Source organism: Herpailurus yagouaroundi, unplaced genomic scaffold (genome assembly GCF_014898765.1).
Source record: "Herpailurus yagouaroundi ecotype Mexico unplaced genomic scaffold, PumYag 140, whole genome shotgun sequence".
Classification (NCBI taxonomy): Eukaryota; Metazoa; Chordata; class Mammalia; order Carnivora; family Felidae; genus Herpailurus; species Herpailurus yagouaroundi.
In genome coordinates, this window is record NW_024412395.1 from 47,573,963 (window position 1) to 47,596,345 (window position 22,383).

At 36.7% G+C, this 22,383-nt stretch overlaps 1 protein-coding gene across 5 annotated transcripts in view; it reads right to left on the reverse strand.

The window, feature by feature from the left end:
* The window catches only part of LOC121030645 (sodium channel protein type 1 subunit alpha), a 150,800-nt gene that overhangs the window by 103,749 nt on the left and 24,668 nt on the right, over nucleotides 1-22,383 (reverse strand). The gene's annotated exons all lie outside the window — the stretch shown is intronic.

Sequence of the window (22,383 nt, forward strand, 5' to 3'; positions counted from 1 at the left end):
TTTCTTTCTTTCTTTCTTTCTTTCTTTCTTTCTTTCTTTCTTTCTCTCTCTCTCTTTCTTTCTCTTTCTTTCTTTCTTTCTTTCTTTCTTTCTTTCTTTCTTTCTTTCTTTCTTTCTTTCTTTCTTTCAATGCCTAACTAATCTAACTTACTTCCTTCAAACATTGGCTACAAGGAAAGGTATTTACCTCAGGAAATTGTTTAGCAATGTTTAGAAACCAGACCATAGCACTTTTAAACATTTTTATCTACCTAGTAACCAAAGCAGAGGGTCCTTACAGGATGGACTTAGATACTACTGATTTGAATAAAGAAAATACTGGTAAGTTTATTGAATGCTTTATTTAGTTTCAGGTACATTTTGAGTTTAGAAACAGAGTTATGAAAACGTAGGGGTTATGTAGCACTGGTAGAGGACATTCACTGAGCTGTAAGGAAGGGACAGACTGGCCTGTTACACTGGCAGGCATTACTCAGCACTTTGGGCATTTTCATAAACTGATACATTTTGCTGGCTGCATAGGCAAGTCGGGATCCCTTGCACTGCTGGTAGAAAAGACAACTTCAGCAGCGAAGAAAAAGGCAAATCATGCAAATATCCAACAAGAACTAAATCAACTAAATCTCTTGGGTCCTTTGTTCTCCTCCAACTCCCCTAGAAATATAAGCATAATCATTCTGACATATTGGGGAACCAAAATGTGTGCTACAGTGTGTTGAGTAAACGTGTTTTTTGAATGAATGAATAAATGAATGAACTTGCAAGCAAAGGCTTACCCTCGGCAGTCTGCTCAGTGCACAGGTCATAAGAAGTGCAAAGCCACCCTTCTACATCTCAGGCTAACTGGCAAGCTATTATAAAACTAAGACAACACCAACATATAGCCACAATGAAAATTTTCAGAGTTTTATTCAGATAAAACTTGCCCTTTCTCTGAAATCCAAGAATGTAACATAACATTACATTAAGATATGTAGACAACTAAAATAATATGGCACATCGCTCTTTGTTCTAATAGACACTGAACTTTGAGGACGTAAACCGTTCGTTGAATTTATAAAAATCATCTTAGGGAGATTTTAGAAAATACACAGTCCCAGACCCCACACTAGAATTTGTTTCAGAGGTCTGAAGTTGGGCCCAGCATCTGTATTTAAATCACCTGCCCAGGTGATTTGGATGTGTAGAGCTTGTACCTGATCAATGGGCAAGTGTTGAGAAACACTAGCACAGAAAAATAGATGAGGTACTGTATCCTTTACAAATATCAAAAACAAGCTTTTGGTACCAAAGAAATTGAGTTAATTCATGCACATATTGGTTTGTTAATAAGAGATGAATCCAAGATACAATTAATTTAAATGTTGGAAGGGGTCATTTCTGACCTGGAGATTATTTTCTCAACCATGAAATTTCATGATGAAATCGCAGGACTTACAATTTCTTGGTTCAAATTTTGGTTTTAATCCTTAATAGAATTGTGACATTAAAATAGTTTCTTGACCTCCCTCAGCTCAGCTTCAATTCTATCATTTACAAAATGTGGATAATTCTTACAGTAACACACTGTAGGTGCTTATGCAGTCCTCACTCCTTTTTGGAAATTGCCCCCTGTGTAACCCATGCTGAAAGGTGAACCTAGACAGACATGTTCATACCACCTGACTCTCCCATCCCTTTCCCATGGCCATAGCCTGGTAGGTTAAATGGGGACGCTGATCTCAGGGAAGCCAATGCATACGCTTCACTGAGCCAACAGGATTCTCTTTCTGGAGAATGTTTAAATTGGAGTAAGACTGACTGAGTGAGTCAGAATGTTATGGGAACCTGAACTGTGTGATCCAGAGTTGAGGCTGGGAAGCAATGCATGGCCATGAACAAGCTGGGGATACCAGCCAAAACAGCAGAAAAGAGATAAGCAGAAACAAGAAGTAAGTGCACTAGCAAAGACTTGGCCATTTTGATTTGGTTCCTGACTCAGTTCCAGTTCAGCCTCTTCATTGGCTGAGGTATGTTTTGGTCAATGGGATTTTCAATAAATTACCTGTTTTGGGGCACCTGGGTGGCTCAGTCAGTTAGACATCTGACTCTTTATATGGTTCAGGTCATGATCTCATGGTGTGTGATATTGAGCCCCACGCTGGATGTGGATCCTGCTTGGGATCCTCTCTCCCTCTCTCTCTGCCCCTCCCCATGGTTGCAAATGATCTCTCTCTCCCTCTCAAAATAAATAAATAAACTTAAAAAATAAATAACTCTATTTTACTTATATGAGCTTAAATATGGTTTTAATCCTTGCAAATAAATGTTTCCTGACATAGATATACAGTTTGCACATAAAGGTTTCTTAACATTCTATTTTAACTGCCTAGCCTACAGAGGAGAACAGGAAAGTATGGCAAAGTTTAGTGTCACAGATGATGGAGGGACCGGACTCAGCCAGATAGTTTGTAGGAGGTTTGAGATCTGGATCCATGTCTACTGTTTCACTGTCCAGTGTTCTTGTTTTAGAACCAGAAATTCAGGCAGCAGGGCTGATGTTTTATTAGAAACATTTATTGTCCTGACTGATCATGTCACTGAGCAATCCCATTTTATTCATAAAAGTGGACTAAAAGAATCTTCCAGTGCAATATCTTCCTCAAAAAAATTTGGTCTTTGCCATAATCTCAAGCACTTGAACAAGTACCTATTTGGAATGTCAGAGCCATAAGTTGTAAAAGATGGATAAAAATTGTGACCAGAAAAAAAAGGCAGTCATTATTATTACACCTAAAGCATTAAAAAAATAAATAAATAAAGTCATTCGGAGAATGATATTTTTTCTTTTAATTTTTTTTATGTTTATTTATTTTTGAGAGAGATAGACAGAATGCAAGCAGGGAAGGGGCAGAGAGTGAGGAAGACACAGAATCTGAAGCAGGCTCCAGGCTCCAAGCTGTCAGCACAGAGCCAGACCAGGGGCTCAAACTCACAAACTGCGAGATCGTGGCCTGAGCCAAAGTGAGATGCTTAACTGACGGAGCCACCCAGGCACCCCGAGAAAGATTGATTTTGAGTAAAATTGTATACTGATAGTTCTGACACAGTGGGCTACCTCTAAAAGGAATCTCTCAACCACTTAATGAGGTGACAGGTTGAAAGTGTCCTTTTAAATGATCAACTTAGACCTCTTAGAACATCTATCAGAAAGAACAAGTTTTAGTGCAGTTAACACAAAGTTTGTGCCCAGAATATTAAATTGAGCCAAACTTATTTTCCACATAAAGTCACAGTTTTATATATCATTATATAATCTTTTGGCAGAAATAAGGAATAACATTCAGAATGTGGCACTTCAAAATTCAAAAGATCTTAGCATAAAAATACCTAGTGTTTTAGATGTTTCAAAGTAGGGCCAAATGTAGAAAATAAGTTGGATATGATAAAAATACCAGAAATTTCTATTCAGTTGGCATAGGCACACGGTTGCCAGGCATATACAGTAGAATGGAATTCAACAAAAAAAGGATCATTAAATACCAATCAATATCAATCAATCACTAAAACTATTAAATCGCATAGTTATGCTCAGTTACATGCTACAGGACATAGGGCTATAAGAGATTTGCAGGATGCTCCCCTTTAATTATCAACTTCCCTGTGCAGACAATGGTGTCTATCCATTAATTCACCATGTCCCTTCCCCTGCCCCTCTAGCTGTTAGAAGCACAAGCTAAACTCAAGATCAAACAAAAATCACTATTACTTTTCAGCGTTTAACAACATCTACTTTACCATTCTTTTTAGCTCTTTCCTCTTTATTATCCTGATTTATATCGTACTTGATTTTGTAAGTCAGATCAAATCATTTTTAGAAGAAATGAACCAAAAAAAAAAAAAAAAAAAAAAAAAACAAACCCCACCTCTCCCTTGCTACAGTTTATGCCCATTTCCAGTGATTTGACTTTCTACTGAGATAAAAAAAAAAAAAATCCAGTCACACACTATCCACGCGACAAACCTGCACACACGTGCAGGCAGTTATTGTGTCTCTCCTCTAAACTGAAAAAAAATTTCACTCCAGTATCATGGATACTATATAATTACTTGCCTTACGCATTTGTTCCTTTCCAATTTCTGCCCAACTTCACTGATCTGCTTAGACACTGTAATAGAAGAATGATAATAAGGATAGCATAAAGATAATGCCTGACTTTTACATTAAGTTCCCTTAGTACAGGGGCGCCTGGGTGGCGCGGTCGGTTAAGCGTCCGACTTCAGCCAGGTCACGATCTCGCGGTCCGTGAGTTCGAGCCCCGCGTCAGGCTCTGGGCTGAAAGCTCGGAGCCTGGAGCCTGTTTCCGATTCTGTGTCTCCCTCTCTCTCTGCCCCTCCCCCGTTCATGCTCTGTCTCTCTCTGTCCCAAAAAAAATAAATAAACGTTGAAAAAAAAAAAGTTCCCTTAGTACAAATTACCGTATAGAAGTTGTTTAGTAATAGAATATCTCTATTTAGGCTGTGTCTCTGTATAAATCAATTTAATACTTTTTAAAAAGGATTAAAACAATAAAATTGAACTTTATGGACAAATATATCCTATGATTCTCCTATTCTTCCTGCAATTAATCAGAAACAACAAATATTATTGACTTCCTTTAAACACAAGGGCCTTCTTGATTCCACCAGAATTAATTTTTCCACCATCCTGTTATCTGTTTACTTGATTCAAAATATACTACATTATGGTTAAACTTAACACTAGAGTTTCTCTCGCCTTAACTAGTTTCTAAAAGTTTCAAAGTTATTCTGGTTCCTATTCCTATATCCCTCAGAGCTATTAATATCATTTACTCCATGCCACTTAGAGTTTTATTCTCAATTTCAACATTGAGATCAGTGAAAAGTTATTAAACTGTAATAGCCTTTGGATTGATTTCAATAGGGTACAGTTAATATATTTCTCCAGGATGTCATGGAATCAGTGTTAATCATCTTGAATCACTTGAAATTATCCTAACAGCAATATTATATAGACCAATTGCTGCAGGAAATCAGGTTCAGAACTATTTTAAAGGTTCTAAGAATTTGTAATGCCAACTCCAGCTTTGGATTTCTGTTATATGCTTACTTTACATGTGTTCATACACCAACCTCTTTTTATATTTTATATATGCCACTATGTAGTAAAATACAAATTCTTTCATAGAAGGCTTTTTCCATCAACAGACAATGAAAGTTCAACTTTTTTCACGTGCTGGTCCTTCCTAATTCTGATCTAAAAGATAGGGATTAATGATGAAAGATACATTTTTATAAGTAGAGCATTATACCCTTTAAGTCAACAATATGGATGTGAGATTTGTAAGGCTTTTACTCATTAAAGTTACATGAAAGATAAATCTTATTCTCTTCATTTGTAATTATAAAAGCCAGTAAGTAAATTTACATACTTGAATATTAAAACTATTTGCCAACCAAACAGTTTTTCTGTTTCTACATTTTAGGATGCTAACGTTTAAAAGCTTTATATTGGCACATTCCATAATACAATAACAAAAAAAATAATTATATTAATATCCAAAATGAAGTGACTACATGCCGAAACAGCCATCTGGCTGGCCAATCTTTAATTTGGCATAGTTATTCAAGGCTAAGAAACGAATGTCTGAGATTTAAAACAATGACATAAATAAGAAACATCTAAAATCTTAAAAGTACAACAAATGATAAAATAATCTCATTGTATGTATCTGAATCAATGCATTTAAAAAAGAAATAACCTTACTTTAAAACTGAAGGCATATTTTGGGCATTTCTTTGTTAATTTAAAACTAAAGTTTGAACATTTTAATATGATAGTTACCTCTAAGAAAATTATGTAAAACACTGACTCATAATGTAAAACATATATGCCAGCATTGACAAGATATTGAATTAAAGAAACAATTTTGTTTGCTAAATATATACAGAATTATTTAGATAATGCAATAATTACATTATATCTCATTGTTATTCAGATATAATAGGTATAGAGAAAATATCACTTACCAGATAAAACTTCAGTAAATTAGACACTATTTTATGGAAGACTTCAGTACCTTAAAGCATGGTTTTATCTGTTTAAGAATAAATAATTTTGGGTTGCCTCACTGGCTCTAAGCCTGATTTTGAATTTGGGATATACATATGAAAGACATGGCTTTTGTTCAGGCCGGAGCAGTCTGTTAGGAGAGACACATTTGAATACCCGTAGATTACAACACCACGTAGGTGTAACAAACAGTAAGTTATCTATGAGACACAGAGGAAGTGCGAAAGAGGCGATGATCAGTTCTTTCAGGATGGGGCAGGAGTAGAAGCCTTGCTAACAGAAGCTTCCTAAGTAGGTGATAGCTGAAATGGGTTTTATGAAATGGAAGGATATTCTCCAGGAAGACAGAGGAAAAGGGCTGAGGACATGTAGGATCTGTAAAATTAATATGGTCTTTTTGATCAGTTAGAAAAAAAGTACAAAATAGAATGCTAATAATGTTTAAAAGCATCTACTCAGTGCCAAGCATTGCACTATGTACTCAATGAACATGAACTTTAGAGCTTACTATACAATTTGTATGGCAAATATGTGTTTTTGTCATTGTTTTACAAATGGGAAAACAAGTCAGAAAAAAATAAACCCTAATCAAAGTCACAGCATATTCAGCAAGAGCTGGGATACGAATACTGATTCATCTGACTGCACCTCCACGTTCTTCCCCTATATCAGATTTGCTGGAAATATATCTCTGCTCGTGGCAGGGTGCCTGGCACTATGCTTATAAATATATCTGCTGAGTGAAAGAAATGAGTGAATGATTTAATAGCAAACTCAATTTAGTCAGTTAACTTTATTGGTGGTATTTATGGATAGTAGAGAAAAGAACTGAGGAGAAAGAGCAGAGACACAAATTTGTCAGAACTTTCTAATGAAAGGGATGAAACTAGACATTAGGCAGAAAGGGATGTTTTCATTCTTAAAACTCAACTGTTAATTTTTGCAGAAATAATCACCATTTTCTAGAAGAGGAAATCATAGAAGAGAGAGTAAAATAGAGACAATGATCACCATTGTCTAATGTTGCAGCGTAATCTAGTCAGAGAAGGACAGAAGAGTCCATCAGATTACCAGCGTGGTTGTCCTTCAACATCTTAGTGAATGTATGGAAGTCCTAGAACGCTAGAAATATGAAAAAAGATTGTAGTAGTTTAAAAGGGCGATGAGACATGAAGACACTACTGAGCGAGTTTCTTTGAGGAAACTTGACGGTATAAAAGGACAAGATGTTAATGTAGCTAGAGGGAGAAGGAGCATTTTGATAAGAAGGAAAAAAACTTTAATATGCTGGAGAGAAAGAACAAAGCAGAGGATCAAGATCTGTGAGAAAACAGGTGTGGAGAAAACAGAAGGATTGGGAGGTTTATACAGAAGAAACTTGAAAATACAGACCCTCATTGGAGTGAGCAGAGATAGGTCATTTCACTTCTTTTAATTTTTCTTCATCTATAAAAGGTGGCATTGAACTTGATAGGACATGAGAGTTTCATAAAAGGAAGGGCTAGATAAGACCATCCCTAAGGTTCCATTTGGCACCCATTTCCTTTTAACATTTTATATTTCTCCCCTTAGAATAATCCTTCTTAAAGGTAAATTAAGGTGTATTTTACGTATGGGATCTTTAACTGATATTTCTTGGTCAACAACCCTTAATGGAAAAGTTTCTTCATCTTTGAAATGAATTGGCCACTTTGTCTTGCCAGCCTGCTGTTTGTAAGAAATTGCAAGGCTGCTAGTGAGAAAGGAAACAATTAATATCTGGTCCTGAGAAAGTAATTCCTCAGGGAATAAAAATAACAGAAAATACTTTATCCATGGGAGAGCACTTCTAAAAGGGAATGAGATAATTTCTCAGCCTAGTTCTGACATGTTTCAAGGAACCTCAGTTAAGTCCTAAGGGGGACTGTCTTATATCTTATTTTTTTAGGATTTTTGCCAAAGAGGAAAGAATGTGAACTTTTCTTCATTTAATATTTTGTACACATTTTTCTTGGTGTACTTTGCCCCTATCCAGTGGGCATTCTTAGTAAATATTTTCATTTTTAAAAGATCCCAGAGTCAATAAACTTGTAGCCTGGTTGTTACTGTTTTGGTTTTGTAAAAATCTTTGAGCTAAAACTGCCATTTGTGAGTTTAAAAAAATCAATCATAAGATTTTTAAAACTGCTTTATCCAGGGTCTCCCCACTTTGTCAAAAGATTAGAACGAAGGACTGAATTTAGTTGTTAACATGGCTAACCCCAGGCCAGAATGCCATGGAGAGCTCTGGCAATAAAAGTAAAAACAGGGGCGCCTGGGTGGCGCAGTCGGTTAAGCGTCCGACTTCAGCCAGGTCACGATCTCGCGGTCCGTGAGTTCGAGCCCCGCGTCGGGCTCTGGGCTGATGGCTCAGAGCCTGGAGCCTGTTTCCGATTCTGTGTCTCCCTCTCTCTCTGCCCCTCCCCCGTTCATGCTCTGTCTCTCTCTATCCCAAAAATAAATAAACGTTGAAAAAAAAAATTAAAAAAAAAAAGTAAAAACAAAGTCACAATTAACAAATGATTTTGTGGAATATAGACCTCATACCTATTAAAACTTCTGCTTACATACTTATGCTTTCTGGAAGCCCTTTACATTAAGATAATTATCACATATTGTGACCATATGAAAATAGTTGAAATCTATCTCATTTGGCTTACTTTGGTCGAAACAATCACTACAACCTCTGTTACATGGAAAACTCAATATAAAATAAAGCATTTGAATCGGAAATGGGATTAATGAGACTATATTTGGTCAACAAATGCTTAATTTTTATTTCGAATGGGAGTGCTAGATCATATTTAGTATTCACTCGTGAAAAAGCCATCTTCCATGAAGTCAGTGAAAAGGTGATAGTCACATCTGTCCGATTTTTTTTTTCAGAGATAGTGACATGAAATGTAAGCCTTTACCAGCATAAACTAAGAAACTGAAAATCAATAATTTTTTTTAGATGTTTATTTTTGAGAGAGCACAAGTCGGGGAAGGGCAGAGAGAAGGGTACAGAAGATCTGAAGCAGGTTCCAAGCTGACAGCAGTGAGCCCAGTGTGGGGCTTGCTCAAGAACCAAACTGCAAGATTATGACCTGAGCCAAAGTCGGACGCTCAACCGTTTGAGCCACCCAGGTGCCCCCAAAACCAGTAATTTTAACTTGTGGCAACAGGTACCCATATGGGATTCAATTGGGAGACAGAAACCACATACTAAACATGAAAGGTTTAATGTGAAGAATAATTAAATTATGATAGGAAATTCAGTATAAAGATGTAATAAAGGTCTAAAGAGTGCCCTAAGGCTGAGGTAGAGCACCCAAAGGAGGATAAACATGGGAAGATTCTGTGGCTGAAGCCCTCTTTCTGCCCCCAGTGTAGTTTGCTGGGGTGCCCAGGCCAGAGTTGGGCCACAATTGTGCAGCAAGCAGGAATAACCCTCCAGGGCACAGGTTAACCATGGCTGATGAATGGGCTTCCAGGAGGAATGGCATACCATTGTGGGCCTGAGTCCAGCAGCCTAGTGTCTGTTTTGGGAAGTCTGTGAAGTCACCAATGGGTATGTAGCTGGGAAAAATATCATCAGATGTCGCCACACACACACACACACACACACACACACACACACACACATCTCTAGTGGACCATGCAGTAAGAGCAAGTAAAATCAAAATGTAACATTTAGCACCGGGAGGAAAAGCCCCCTCCTCTTGAAATGTCCCTTCAGTGCCCTCTACTGACTAGTTTAACAGCACTGACAAAATTCACTGTAAAGGACAAATGCTTCAAGAGCCTAACATACTATCACTGCCTAGGTACCAAAGGGTGAACTTGAAGCTGAGGGACAATAAATTGGTAACGGGCATGTCTTATACAATGAATATTATTATTCATAATTGTTGTTATGGGGCATACTTTTTTTAGTATATGTGCTGCCGAAGCGAGCACGGCATACTTTTTTTTAATGTTTATTTATTTTTGAGACAGAGACAGGGCATGAGTGGAGGAGGGGCAGGGAGAAAGGGAGACACAGAATCCTGAAGCAGGCTCCAGGCTCTGAGCTGTCAGCACAGAGCCCAATGCAGGGCTTGAACTCATGAACCCTGATATCAGGACCCAGCCGAAGTCAGATGCTTAATGGACTGAGCCACCTAGGTGCTCCAGGGCATACTTCTTATTAGCTACCCACGTTTCATTTATTTTTACCAATCAACTACTTATCGCTTACTCTTTGTTGATCTCCTTAACTACTTTTATAGGCCAAGGTGGAGCCAAAGTTGCTGTCATATAAACTTTTCTTCTTTATCCGATGGCAGTTCTCCAAAACAAATAGCAAGTTATTTTTGAATTCCTAGAAGCATTTATCTGCAATTCTTGCATTACTTGCTGGCTTCTACCTCCCCTTAGCTCTACTTGTGAACATGTCCCATTTTCTGTTTTAGTCCACAAGCATGTTGAGAGCAGCATCTGTCTTTGCATTCTTCACTATACCTTACAAAGTACTTTCTTCACGAATGGTACACAGTAAATAGCGGCCGAGTTCATCAATAAGATGATTGGAATAACAACACTGTCTCCCAAGAGTGAAAGGTGCAAAAGCATAAGAATTTGAAATTCAGCAGCTATAGCAACAATCAAAAGCTAAAATATAGAACATTTTATAGTAAAGTACATAAATACACTTCTTCACATAATTTTCTTTTTTCCTAAAGTGAAGAATTAATATTCCTCATAGAATATCTATTAAGTATCTTTGGTATTATGTTGGACATTATGACAAACAAAAACCGTTGTTCTAAATTTAAGTTGCAGTTTTGAATCTTACTATGCCCCATCAAGGCACAGTACTCAATGTGCATTAAGACACTAATCCATGTAAATAAGAACATTGATTTTCTTAATATCTGTAATTCTGAAGCTTAAAGATGGTATAAAGTATGTTCAAAGTTTCAAAGAAGTAATGAATCTATCTTTCTAAGGACATTTTTTTAATATATCCAGCTTATATTTTTTATTTGGAATCTAAATACTTAAGAGTAGCATCTTAGCAGTCTTATACATCGTCTAATACAAAGTAGGTTCTCAATATATATTTGTTAAGTGAATGAATAGTAATTGAAAAAAAAATAAGTGATAGAAAAAATTATTTCTTGTTCTGACCAACTTCCTGGCCATTCTACTCCAGGGCTGATTAATATTATTATAATGCTAAAACAATATTATTGGTTATTATTTCCTCACACTTGTCTATCAGATTGTGAAATCAGTTTATATACTGATCATAAATATAATATGGAACAATAGACTATAGGAAAAATTAAACAAATGTAAGGCTCAATCATGGAATATATGGTGTCATTAAAATTATATTTTTGGATTATTTCTGATGACATGAAAGAATGCTTAAGATACAATATGTGGTACAAAACTGAAAACACTATAGGAATCCTATTATGGAAACAACAGGAATAAAAATTATTTAGAGAAAAATGTTAAAATATTAAAAACAATGCCCTATTGTTATTGTGGGAAAAATCACATAAAAGACAGTAAGATTGTGAATATTATTTTCTTCATTATAGTTTTCTAAATATTCTAAGTTTTCTATAATAACTACAAATTTTACAACTATAAAGAATAATACTTGGATAATTTTTAAAAGTTAGACTCCAGGGGCGCCTGGGTGGCGCGGTCAGTTAAGCGTCCGACTTCAGCCAGGTCACGATCTCGCGGTCTGTGAGTTCCAGCCCCGCGTCAGGCTCTGGGCTGATGGCTCGGAGCCTGGAGCCTGTTTCCGATTCTGTGTCTCCCTCTCTCTCTGCCCCTCCCCCGTTCATGCTCTGTCTCTCTCTGTCCCAAAAATAAATAAACGTTGAAAAAAAAATTAAAAAAAAAAAAAAGTTAGACTCCAGTAAAAAACCAATGTATACCTTGAAATGACAAAAGAGAAAGTAATCAAATACTGAATTGACTCCTAATGCTAAAGATAGTAAGAAAAAAGCATTAAGAATTACTTTGAAAAAACAGTGTTAATCATAATGTATATGGGATCTATAACAGGAGCTTGGAATTTGCATAAGAAGTAGAAGAATTATTACAATCATATATAATTCTTCAGGATATTTTCATAAAAGTGGTATTTTTACAGAAGTGGTATTAAAGTATAGACTTGCCAGATGTTAGACATTACCCAAAAATCAGTTCTGGTTTTGTTTCATTTTTATTTAACAAACATCTCTTGAGTACTCATGCACTCCAAGATGAACTTGGCAGTGGTGAAAATACTTAGTAACAACAGGCAATAGATCGGCCAGTATTGCACAGAATGTACTAGAGTGTAGAGGGAGGCTGAAAACTAAGCATAACTCAGTGCCGCTGGTGCTGTGATAGAAGCCTGTGCCAGCACAGACACAGCACACAGAAAAATGAATCATCTTGGGGGAAGATGAGTTCGTGGCTTTTCAGGCAGAGAAAAAAGCAGTAGCAAAGACTTGGAGAAAGAAACAGCTTCAGATATCCACAGAAATGCAATTAGTTCTGCAGGACTAATGGTATGCTAGGTAGGCCATGGGGAAGAAAGAAACCTAAACAGCTCATCCTAAAGATTTTTTTTTTTTTTTTTTTTTTTTTTTTTTACCAAGAATATCACTTAGAGTTTCAAAATTTTTTTTTAACGTTTATTTATTTTTTTGGGACAGAGAGAGACAGAGCATGAACGGGGGAGGGGCAGAGAGAGAGGGAGACACAGAATCGGAAACAGGCTCCAGGCTCCGAGCCATCAGCCCAGAGCCTGACGCGGGGCTCGAACTCACGGACCGCGAGATCGTGACCTGGCTGAAGTCGGACGCTTAACCGACTGCACCACCCAGGCGCCCCTCACTTAGAGTTTCAAACAGTGGCGATCTGATGTGCTTGTTAGAAAGGTCACAGGTGACTATGTGGAGGGCTGACTCCAAGATGGGAAGATGAAGAAAAGGCAATAGAAAATTCTTACATTGGTTTAGTTGAGGGATGATAAAAGTCCAGACAAAAGTATTAGAACATTTATCTTTATGATCTCTGATTTACTTTGATAAACTTTTGGTTCACTTTTACTAGACCTTAGTGAACTAAACTGATATGTGCCGCTCATATTATAGTAATGGAAAACCTACTGGTATAATGTGACAAATATTTTCTCTATTAACATAACTTTAAGTGACTGAGTTAACCTACACTAGAAAAATCTCGACTAATGCATGTCTACAGTGTAACAGACATAAATGTACCATTGAATCTGATGAATTATCAAATTTGCCCTTGTCATATAAAGTTTTGGTCTCAGGGCCTTTTTTTACTGTTAATATTATTGAGAACCCCCAAAAGCTTTTGTTTATGTGGCTTAATTTTATTAATATTTACTATATTAGAAATTAAAACAGAGAAATCATGAAATTATTTATAAATAACAAACCAACCATATGTTAAAAATAATATTTTAAGTGAAAAATAATTATCATTCTAAAAGAAAAAATCTGAGAGTGATGTTATTTTATAAATTTGTAAATTTCTTTCATGTCTACCTTAATGTGTAGATTCTTAAATTAGCTTCTACATTCAATTATAAGTTACATTTGAATGAAAGAAATATGGCCTCACATGGATTCATAGATTGAAATATTTTTTAATGTCTTAAAAAAACTTTTTTTAATGTTTATTTATTTTTGTGAGAGAGAGAGGGAGAGACATAGCCTGAGCCGGGGAATGGCAGAGAGACAGAGAGGGAGACACAGAATCTGAAGCAGGCTCCAGGCTCTGAGCTGTTAGCACAGAGCCCAACGCAGGGTTCAAACTCACAAACTGTGAGATCATGACCTGAGCCAAAGTTGGATGCCTAACCAACTGAGCTACCCAGGTGTCCATGTAGTTTGAAATTTGTAATTACCTTTTCACTTAATTGTGAAGAGTCTTCTTTGATAGTCTACCCAAACTAGACAATTGGAATCTGAAACCATTATCAATGAACTTGTACTCTGCTATACTAAAATCTCTTGACCTATCTTACACTTTGAATGGATCCATTTTCCAGGTATGATTTTGTATCATTATCCACCGTTCATTTGTAAATGTATCAGTTGACTGAGTTATGTACATATTTGAATTGTGGAAACATTTCATTATCCATCTGTTAACATCACTAATTATCACATCAGAAAATCCTTTAAGGTTTAGAAGCTGCTGAGTTCAGATAGAAGTTTTCGAAACTTCTAATTTTCAAATATTGTCATTGGTAACAAATATTCTCAGTTACTTTTATTGAAATGAAAGGCTTACTTCATTTTCAAAAAAATTATCTCCCAAATAGCCAAATTTGAATGACCAGAACTTGTCCGTCAGTCCTTCTTTCAAGTAAAAATGATTTTCCATGGAAAAGCAACTAATTCAGTTTATAACTCAAACAATTGCACAAATGTTTTTTTTTTTTTTAAATTAATGTCTATTTTGAGAGAGACAGAGAGAGAGAGAGAGTGAGCAAGGGAGGGACAGAGAGATGGAGACACAGAATCCAAAGCAGGTTCCAGGCTCTGAGCTGTCAGCACAGAGCCTGATGAGGGGTTCGAACCATGGACTGTGAAATCATGACCTGAGCCAAAGTCAGACGCTTAATGGACTGAACCATCCAGGTGCCCCACAAGTGCTTTCTTTTGAGTCAAGCATCATCAGACTTTGGTATATGGCACATACTCTTTATATGGATTTCCCATTTCAGCACACGGAATATTAAAACTGGCTTTTAATTAAATTAATTTATTTACCTGTTCTTACTTGGAGTGAATGGCAGTGAACAATGCAATCACTGCTAGTACAGTTTAGTGCCACTGTCATAATAAGTTTAAGGCTAGAAGTTTTCATTGCTCTTGTATCATAAGGGCAAATGTCAATACAGTGGAAAAGGAAAATTCTTTTGTATTATTATGAAAGTAATTTCAACCTGATGTACTCCTTAAAAGGTTTCAAGGGAACTCAAGAGGTTCAAGAGGGACCACATTTTGAAAGAAAAAAAAAAACTGCTGAAATCATGTTAATAATTTTTCTATTTTTTGTATTATATTTCATATGTACCAAAGACTATGGACATACTGAGAACATGATTGTAGAAGTATTTTTACATAACCCACTGAGTGGAAGGAGAGTTAGAAGTGAAACTCAAGTTCTTCATATATATCCAAAATCTACAAAGGATTTACCAAACTCAACACCTGAAAAACAAAGAATCCAGTGAAGAAATGGGCAGAAGACACGAATAGACAATTTTCCAAAGAGGACATCCAGATGGCAAACAGGCACATGAAAAAATGCTCAACATCACTCATCTTCAGGGAAATACAAATCAAAACCACACTGAGATACCACCTCACACATGTCAGAATGGCTAACATTAACAACTCAACAACAAGTGATGTTGGCGAGGATGTGGAGAAAGGGAACTCTCTTGCACTGTTGGTGGGAATGCAAACTGGTGCAGCTGCTCTGGAAAACAGTGTGGAGGTTCCTCAAAAAATTAAAAACAGACCTACCCTATGACCCAGCAATTGCACTAGTAGGAATTTATCCAAAGGATACAAAAATGCTGATTCAAAGAGGTACATGTACCCCAATATTTATAGCAGTGCTATCAACAATAGCCAAAGTATGGAAAGAGCTCAGATGTCCAACAATTGATGAATGGATTAAGAAGATGTGGCATATGTATGTGTGTGTGTGTGTGTGTGTGTGTATATACATATACGTGCGTGTGTGTATATACATACACATACACACACACATATACATACATACAGTGGAATGCTACTTGGTGATCAAAAAGAATGAAATCTTGCCATTTGCAACAATGTAGATGGAACTAGAATGTATTATGCTAAGCAAAATAAGTTAGTCAGAGAAAGACAGATATACGACTTCACTCACATGTGGAATTTGAAAAATTTAACAGATGAACATAGGGGAAGGGAAGGAAAAATAAAATAAAAACAAAGAGGGAGGCAAACTATAAGAGGCTCTTAAATACAGAGAACAAACTGAGGGTCAATGGGGGTGGGTTAAATGGGTGACAGGAATTAAGGAAGGTACTCTTCGGGATGAGCACTGGGTGTCATATTTAAAAGACAAATCACTGGGTTCTGCTCCTCAAACCAAAACTACACTGTATGTTAACTAACTTGAGAATAAAAAAAAATGAAGCTCAAAACAGAGGATAAAACAGAATGCCTAAAAATGAAAAAGAGAGAGAGAGAGAAAGTAAAGGAGAATAAGATAAGATTTGGTCCCAGGGGAGAGTAAGCTGGGATTCATTCTTTGTTATTACATAGGGAGTTTTATAGAGACCACCTTGTGTTTTCTTTTTTCCTTGCTTACTTATTTCTATTTCAGTTAACTATGTTCAAACTTCCTTTTTTGGAATTTCTTCAAAAGGCACTCTTGTCTTCATGCATACAGGTTGGTCTATAATGCTCTAAATGCCTTACATATTGGTGTGCAATCTTCCAGGCTCCTCAAATCACTGGAAACCTGAAACGCCAAGGCCCAGGTGTCACTGAAATATGGCATTCTAGACCTGAAACCAGTCTGTTGCCTCTTTGGTTTTGTACCAACACACTGACATACATAGCTCAAAATACCACTGGCCTTTTAAAATGGCATATCACATTCCAGGATAATACAAAAACTGCTGCCTGGTAGCATTTGACAAGTCTCAAAGTAACTCTTTCCAGGATTTTCAAATCTGTTGAATTTCTTAGATGGAAATATTTTATGCAACAGCATTCTCTTAGTTTTTTTCCACCTCTATAAATATGTAATTGGAAATCCTGAACTTTGGTTTCTTTTCATTATTCTGTATTTCTCGTTGATTTTAAAATTCTTAATATTTGCTTAAAAATAATCTGGATATTGTCATCTAAGATTTAGCATTAACTATCTCTTCTTCACATGGGTTCTTCCCACTACACTCTCCACACAAATAATTCCACATCTCCAAATGCAACGCATACTGATAATGACCCACATTACTTCTCTGTGTCCTCTGGCTCAATAGTGTACATTGTTAATGTATTCTTATCATTATTCTATTTGATAATCTTATAAACTGATTTTGCCAGTTTGATGAGTTTTATTTGAAGGAATTTAAAAATTCATCTACAAACATTTACAGGGTTTTTTTTGTTTGTTTGTTTGCTTTTTTTTTTAAGGTTTATTTATTCATTTTTGAGAGAAAGAGCACAAACTGGGGGAGCAGAGAGAGAGGCAGGCACAGAATCCCAAGCAGGCTCCAGGCCCTGAGCTGTCAGCACAGAGCCTCATGCGGGGCTCGAACCCACAAACCTCAAGATCATGACCTGAGCAGAAGTCAGACGCTTAACCAACTGAGCCACCCAGGTGCCTCCGGTTTGCTTTTTTTTTTTATGTTTTTAAAATTTTTTTTTTTCAACGTTTATTTATTTTTGGGACAGAGAGAGACAGAGCATGAACGGGGGAGGGGCAGAGAGAGAGGGAGACACAGAATCGGAACAGGCTCCAGGCTCCGAGCCATCAGCCCAGAGCCTGACGCGGGGCTCGAACTCACGGACTGCGAAATCGTGACCTGGCTGAAGTCGGACGCTCAACCGACTGCGCCACCCAGGCGCCCCGGCCTCTGGTTTGCTTTTAATGTTCTCAATCTGAGGTCAATTTTTACTAAAACAATCCATTACAAATGGTAGGTGTGTCATAAATATAAGATGACTTTCCTAAATTTTGCTGAATTCTAAAGGGAGAAGTGAGAGTACTAAATTACACAATTTTTAGAACAACGCTCCTTTGACATTTAAAGCTAACTTTATGTTAGGCCACTTCCCAAAGCTCATCCATTGTTACAAAATTTGCAAAATACTAATTTTATTATAGAGAGTTTGTGGGCTGCTAAAATATTCAAACATTCAACTGTTTCCTTACTAACTTTACATTGAGTTTACTGTTTTGATTACACATACAATAAAGATCTTTATACAAAATAGATTTACCCAAATCCATCAGAAAAATAATGAATGCTAACTTTCACTCTGGGTTTTAAAGCAACAAAATGCTAATTTTGGAGAATTTTGTACAAAAAACACTTTGGCATATAAAATAAATAATTAATAGTGATAATTTTGCTTGTGTAGAAAAGAATCATTTTATCATCTTTACTCTTTTATATTTTCCTTCTTGCTTTATGTAGTGAGCATGTATTACTTTTGTTATAAGAAAAATAAGAAATAATATTCTACTTTTTGTTTGAATTTATAGGGGTGCCTGGGGTGGCTCAGTTGGTTAAGTATATGACTCTTGATTTGGTCATGATCTCACGGTTTGTGAGTCTGAGCCCCATGTCGGGCTCTGCACTGACAGTGTAGGGCCTGCTTGGGACTCTCTCTTTTTCTCTCTCTCTCTGCCTCTCCCCTGCTCACTCTCTCTCTTTCAAAAATAAATGGATAAACTTAAAAAAATCAATTTAAACTTTAAAAAAATTACAAAGAAGAAAGTAGAAATCAGAATCTCATAGATGAGAGATAACTATTCTTTCCAGTTGTTCTTTTCCTAAGTAAAAACACTGCTGCTTTTTGTTTTTCATTACTGAGCTCCTACTAGATATATATGTTTGTATTCTCCTTTTTATGTACCCATTAGATCCTGAGCAATTTTGCAAAGAAGTAAACATTCCTGAAACAATATGCTTAATGGCTTCATAAAATCTCATTATTTGTAAGGACATGGTTTATTTAACCATTTCTTGAACATTGTGTATGTAGACAGTTTTCAGGTTTGTTGGGGTAGAATTACTCTTCTTAACCAAGGAATAATTTGGTATGACTGTTAGTCAAAGGTCCCAGTTCACCCTTAACTAAGGCCATCAGATTTATAATCCAGACTTGAATAACCAGATGCTTACTTCCTAGAATTTTAATTAAAAATTTTTTTTTATTTACATGTATTTATTTTTGAGAGACAGAGCACAAGTGAGAAGGGGCAGAAAGAGAGGGAGACACAGAATCTGAAGCAGGCTCCAGGCTCTGAGCTGTTAGCACAGAGCTCAATGCGGGGCTTAAACTCACAAACCATGAAATAATTACCTGAGCCGAAGCCAGATGCTTAACTGACTGAGCCACCCAGGAACCCCCTAGAATTTTAATTTTTAATCCAAATTACCAAAAAAAAAAAAAAAAAAAAAGCCTGAAGTAGCTAAACGAATTCATCCTAGGAGACAATAGCACCTTGCAGAAACCACCAAAAAGTCCAAAGTAAGAGCTATCTGACTGTCATGGCCTCCCCTACTCTTGTCATTTCCAGTCTAGACTCCTCAACTCCTCCTCAACTCTGTGAGCTGTACTAACTTTCTAAGGGATTACTTTTATACTTAAATTAATCTCAGTCTCAGTTGCTCAGTTGCACTTTGAAATTAATTATTTTATTTATAAATTCTTCATTGATTTCTAATTTTTATATCCTTTTGTGTCACTTTTGTCACTGAAACAAATAAGAGCCTCAGCTACGTAAACTTCTCATAGATTATGAAAGCAAACATGAGATTATAGGCACACAAGATTAATCAACATCACCACTCTTTCTGCCCACTTTGCTATCCATCATACCTCTTTAAATAGAAACCTAATTAATTTCCTTTATTGGACTATTAATACCTATACAGACAACTCCTCATTATCCAGTGGAAGAAGGTTATGAATAATGAAAACTCACCATTAGTATAACAACAATTTTGTCAACAACAATGTCTTACGAGTTTCTATCTTCTTTGCTCATTGTTTTAGCAGTCATTAGTATAGTCAGAAAAAACTGCTATGGGCTGAATTGTGTCCCCCTCAAAATTCATACGTGGAAGCCCTAACCCATAGAACCTCAGAATGTGACTGTATTGGAGACTAAGTTAAGACGAGGTTGTTAGGGTGGTCTCTATTACAATTTGACTGGTGTCCTCATAAGAAGAGGGAATCTGGACACAGAAAGAGATGCTAGGGAAGCATACACACAAAGAAAAAACTGTGTGGGGACACAAAGAGAAGGCTACCAGCAGCAAGTCAAGGGGAGAAGACTCAGAAAAACAAACAAACCTGAGAACACCTTGAACTTGGACTCCTAGCCTCCAGAACTGTGAGAAATAAATTTCTATTGCCCAGTCTGTGGTATTTTGTTATGGAGGCTCTGGTAAACCAGTACAACAACCAACCCTATTTGGATGACACTCCTCTATTTCAAGTTCAATGGTTCCCTCAATGGTGTTTATGAAAAAAAGGAGACAAGCAACATATATTATAAAGAACATATGTGATGTTTGCATAAGTTTGGGAGAGTATGTGCAATAGTAGAGATGTTTCTTAGAAATTACTAATAATCTTTCTGCAAAAACATTAGCTCATTACTCCTTACCTCCTTAAACTTCCAGTAGAGTCACAAATGAATATGCTATCAGTTATAAGAAAAATTTTGACAGGAAGTTAGGTTAAGAAAGTGTTTACTGTTAAAGGTATGTGGGCCAGTTTTCATATACTTAAAGCTATATGGATTCTCAAAAAGGGAGAATCTCATTGCTCTTAAAGAAAAAACACTTCGACAGCACCCAATATATGCAATAACTGACACTAAAGACACAGATGTACATAAAATATAGCACCAGCAAGATTAACGTGACAATTCAATGGGGGAACAATAGTCTTTTCCACAATCTGAGGTCAAACACTTGGTTCCTGGACCTGTTTTGAAAACATAGACAGAAGTATGGTTGTATTAGTTGCATTATTAACTTAGCTCCACATTCTGTTTTGTTCCCTACTTAAGTATGTTTTATGTACCTCTTAACCTCATGCATGATCAGTCATTAACTTTGCCTTTTTGCCCCTACTCCCTGTTTATACATTGATTGTGGAAACCCAATGGTTTCCTAAAGGGTATATTTGTCTTGAAAGTATCTGACATCTAATGATACCAAGTCCCAAATGCCATCTCATTGTCCAGAAGAATGCTTACCTCCAGATTATTTCAAGCCCTCCCCCCACCTCAAGGTTTCAAGGAACCCCTCACCCCCCTCTCATGTATTTACCTCTTTCCCCAAACATACATAAGCTGTCCGGAGACTCAACAGGGGCAAGCAATTTTGGGAATGATCTGCTGCTTTCTCATTGATCTGCCCTTCTTATAATAAAACTTTCTTTGCTTCAAAACCCATGCCTCAGGTGTTGGCCTACTGCATATCGGGTGCACAGACAAGTTGAAATCAGTAAGAAACTAGTGCTGGCCAAGTGGATATCACCATGCAGAAGAATGAAGTTGGACTCCTGCCTCACAGTATTTATAAAGACGGACTCAAAATGAATCACAGGTATCAATGTAAAAGTTAAAACTACCAATAGAATAGAAAAAAAGAAGTAAATTGTCATGACCTTGGCTTAGGTGATGGTTTCATATATATGACATGAGAAGCACAAATGACAAAAGAAAACATTAAAGCCAAAAATTATAGATGCTTTCATCAAAGTTCAAGTTAAAGTTGTAGGTGGGGGGCACCAAAGGAGGAGAAGGCCCTAAGAGATGGAAAGGACTTTTTACCACTTACAGGGTTAGAAGCAAGGTTCATTCTAAGAGAGAATTTCACACTTGCTAGAGAGAAATTACAATGTTTGTAGGTAACTGAGAGGAAGTGGGAGCAAACAGGCAAGAGATATAAAAAGATAAACTATTAGAATGTGAATTCTGAAGCAATAAAAACATAATAAAGCATTTAATATAGATAAAAATGAAAGCTGATGTTGATATTTTACCATATTATTTTGAGATCCTGTTAATTCATTTGCAAAAAAAAGATTTGTTCAAACACCTCTGGGTGCCTACTACGTCCTGACCAACGTAGGGAATGACAGACTGGTTTCCATCCTTATCATCAGCCCACACCTCCCAAATTTAGCCATTTCAGGGGAAAGTGCTGAAGTGTAAGCAAGGACTGGATGCCTGGGGCTTTTTTTTTGTTTTTCATTTTATTTTATTTTTTTAATTTTTTTTATTTTTTTTAACTTTTTTTCAACGTTTATTTATTTTTGGGACAGAGAGAGACAGAGCATGAACGGGGGAGGGACAGAGAGAGAGGGAGACACAGAATCGGAAACAGGCTCCAGGCTCTGAGCCATCAGCCCAGAGCCCGACGCGGGGCTCGAACTCACGGACCGTGAGATCGTGACCTGGCTGAAGTCGGACGCTTAACTGACTGCGCCACCCAGGCGCCCCTTTTCTTTTTC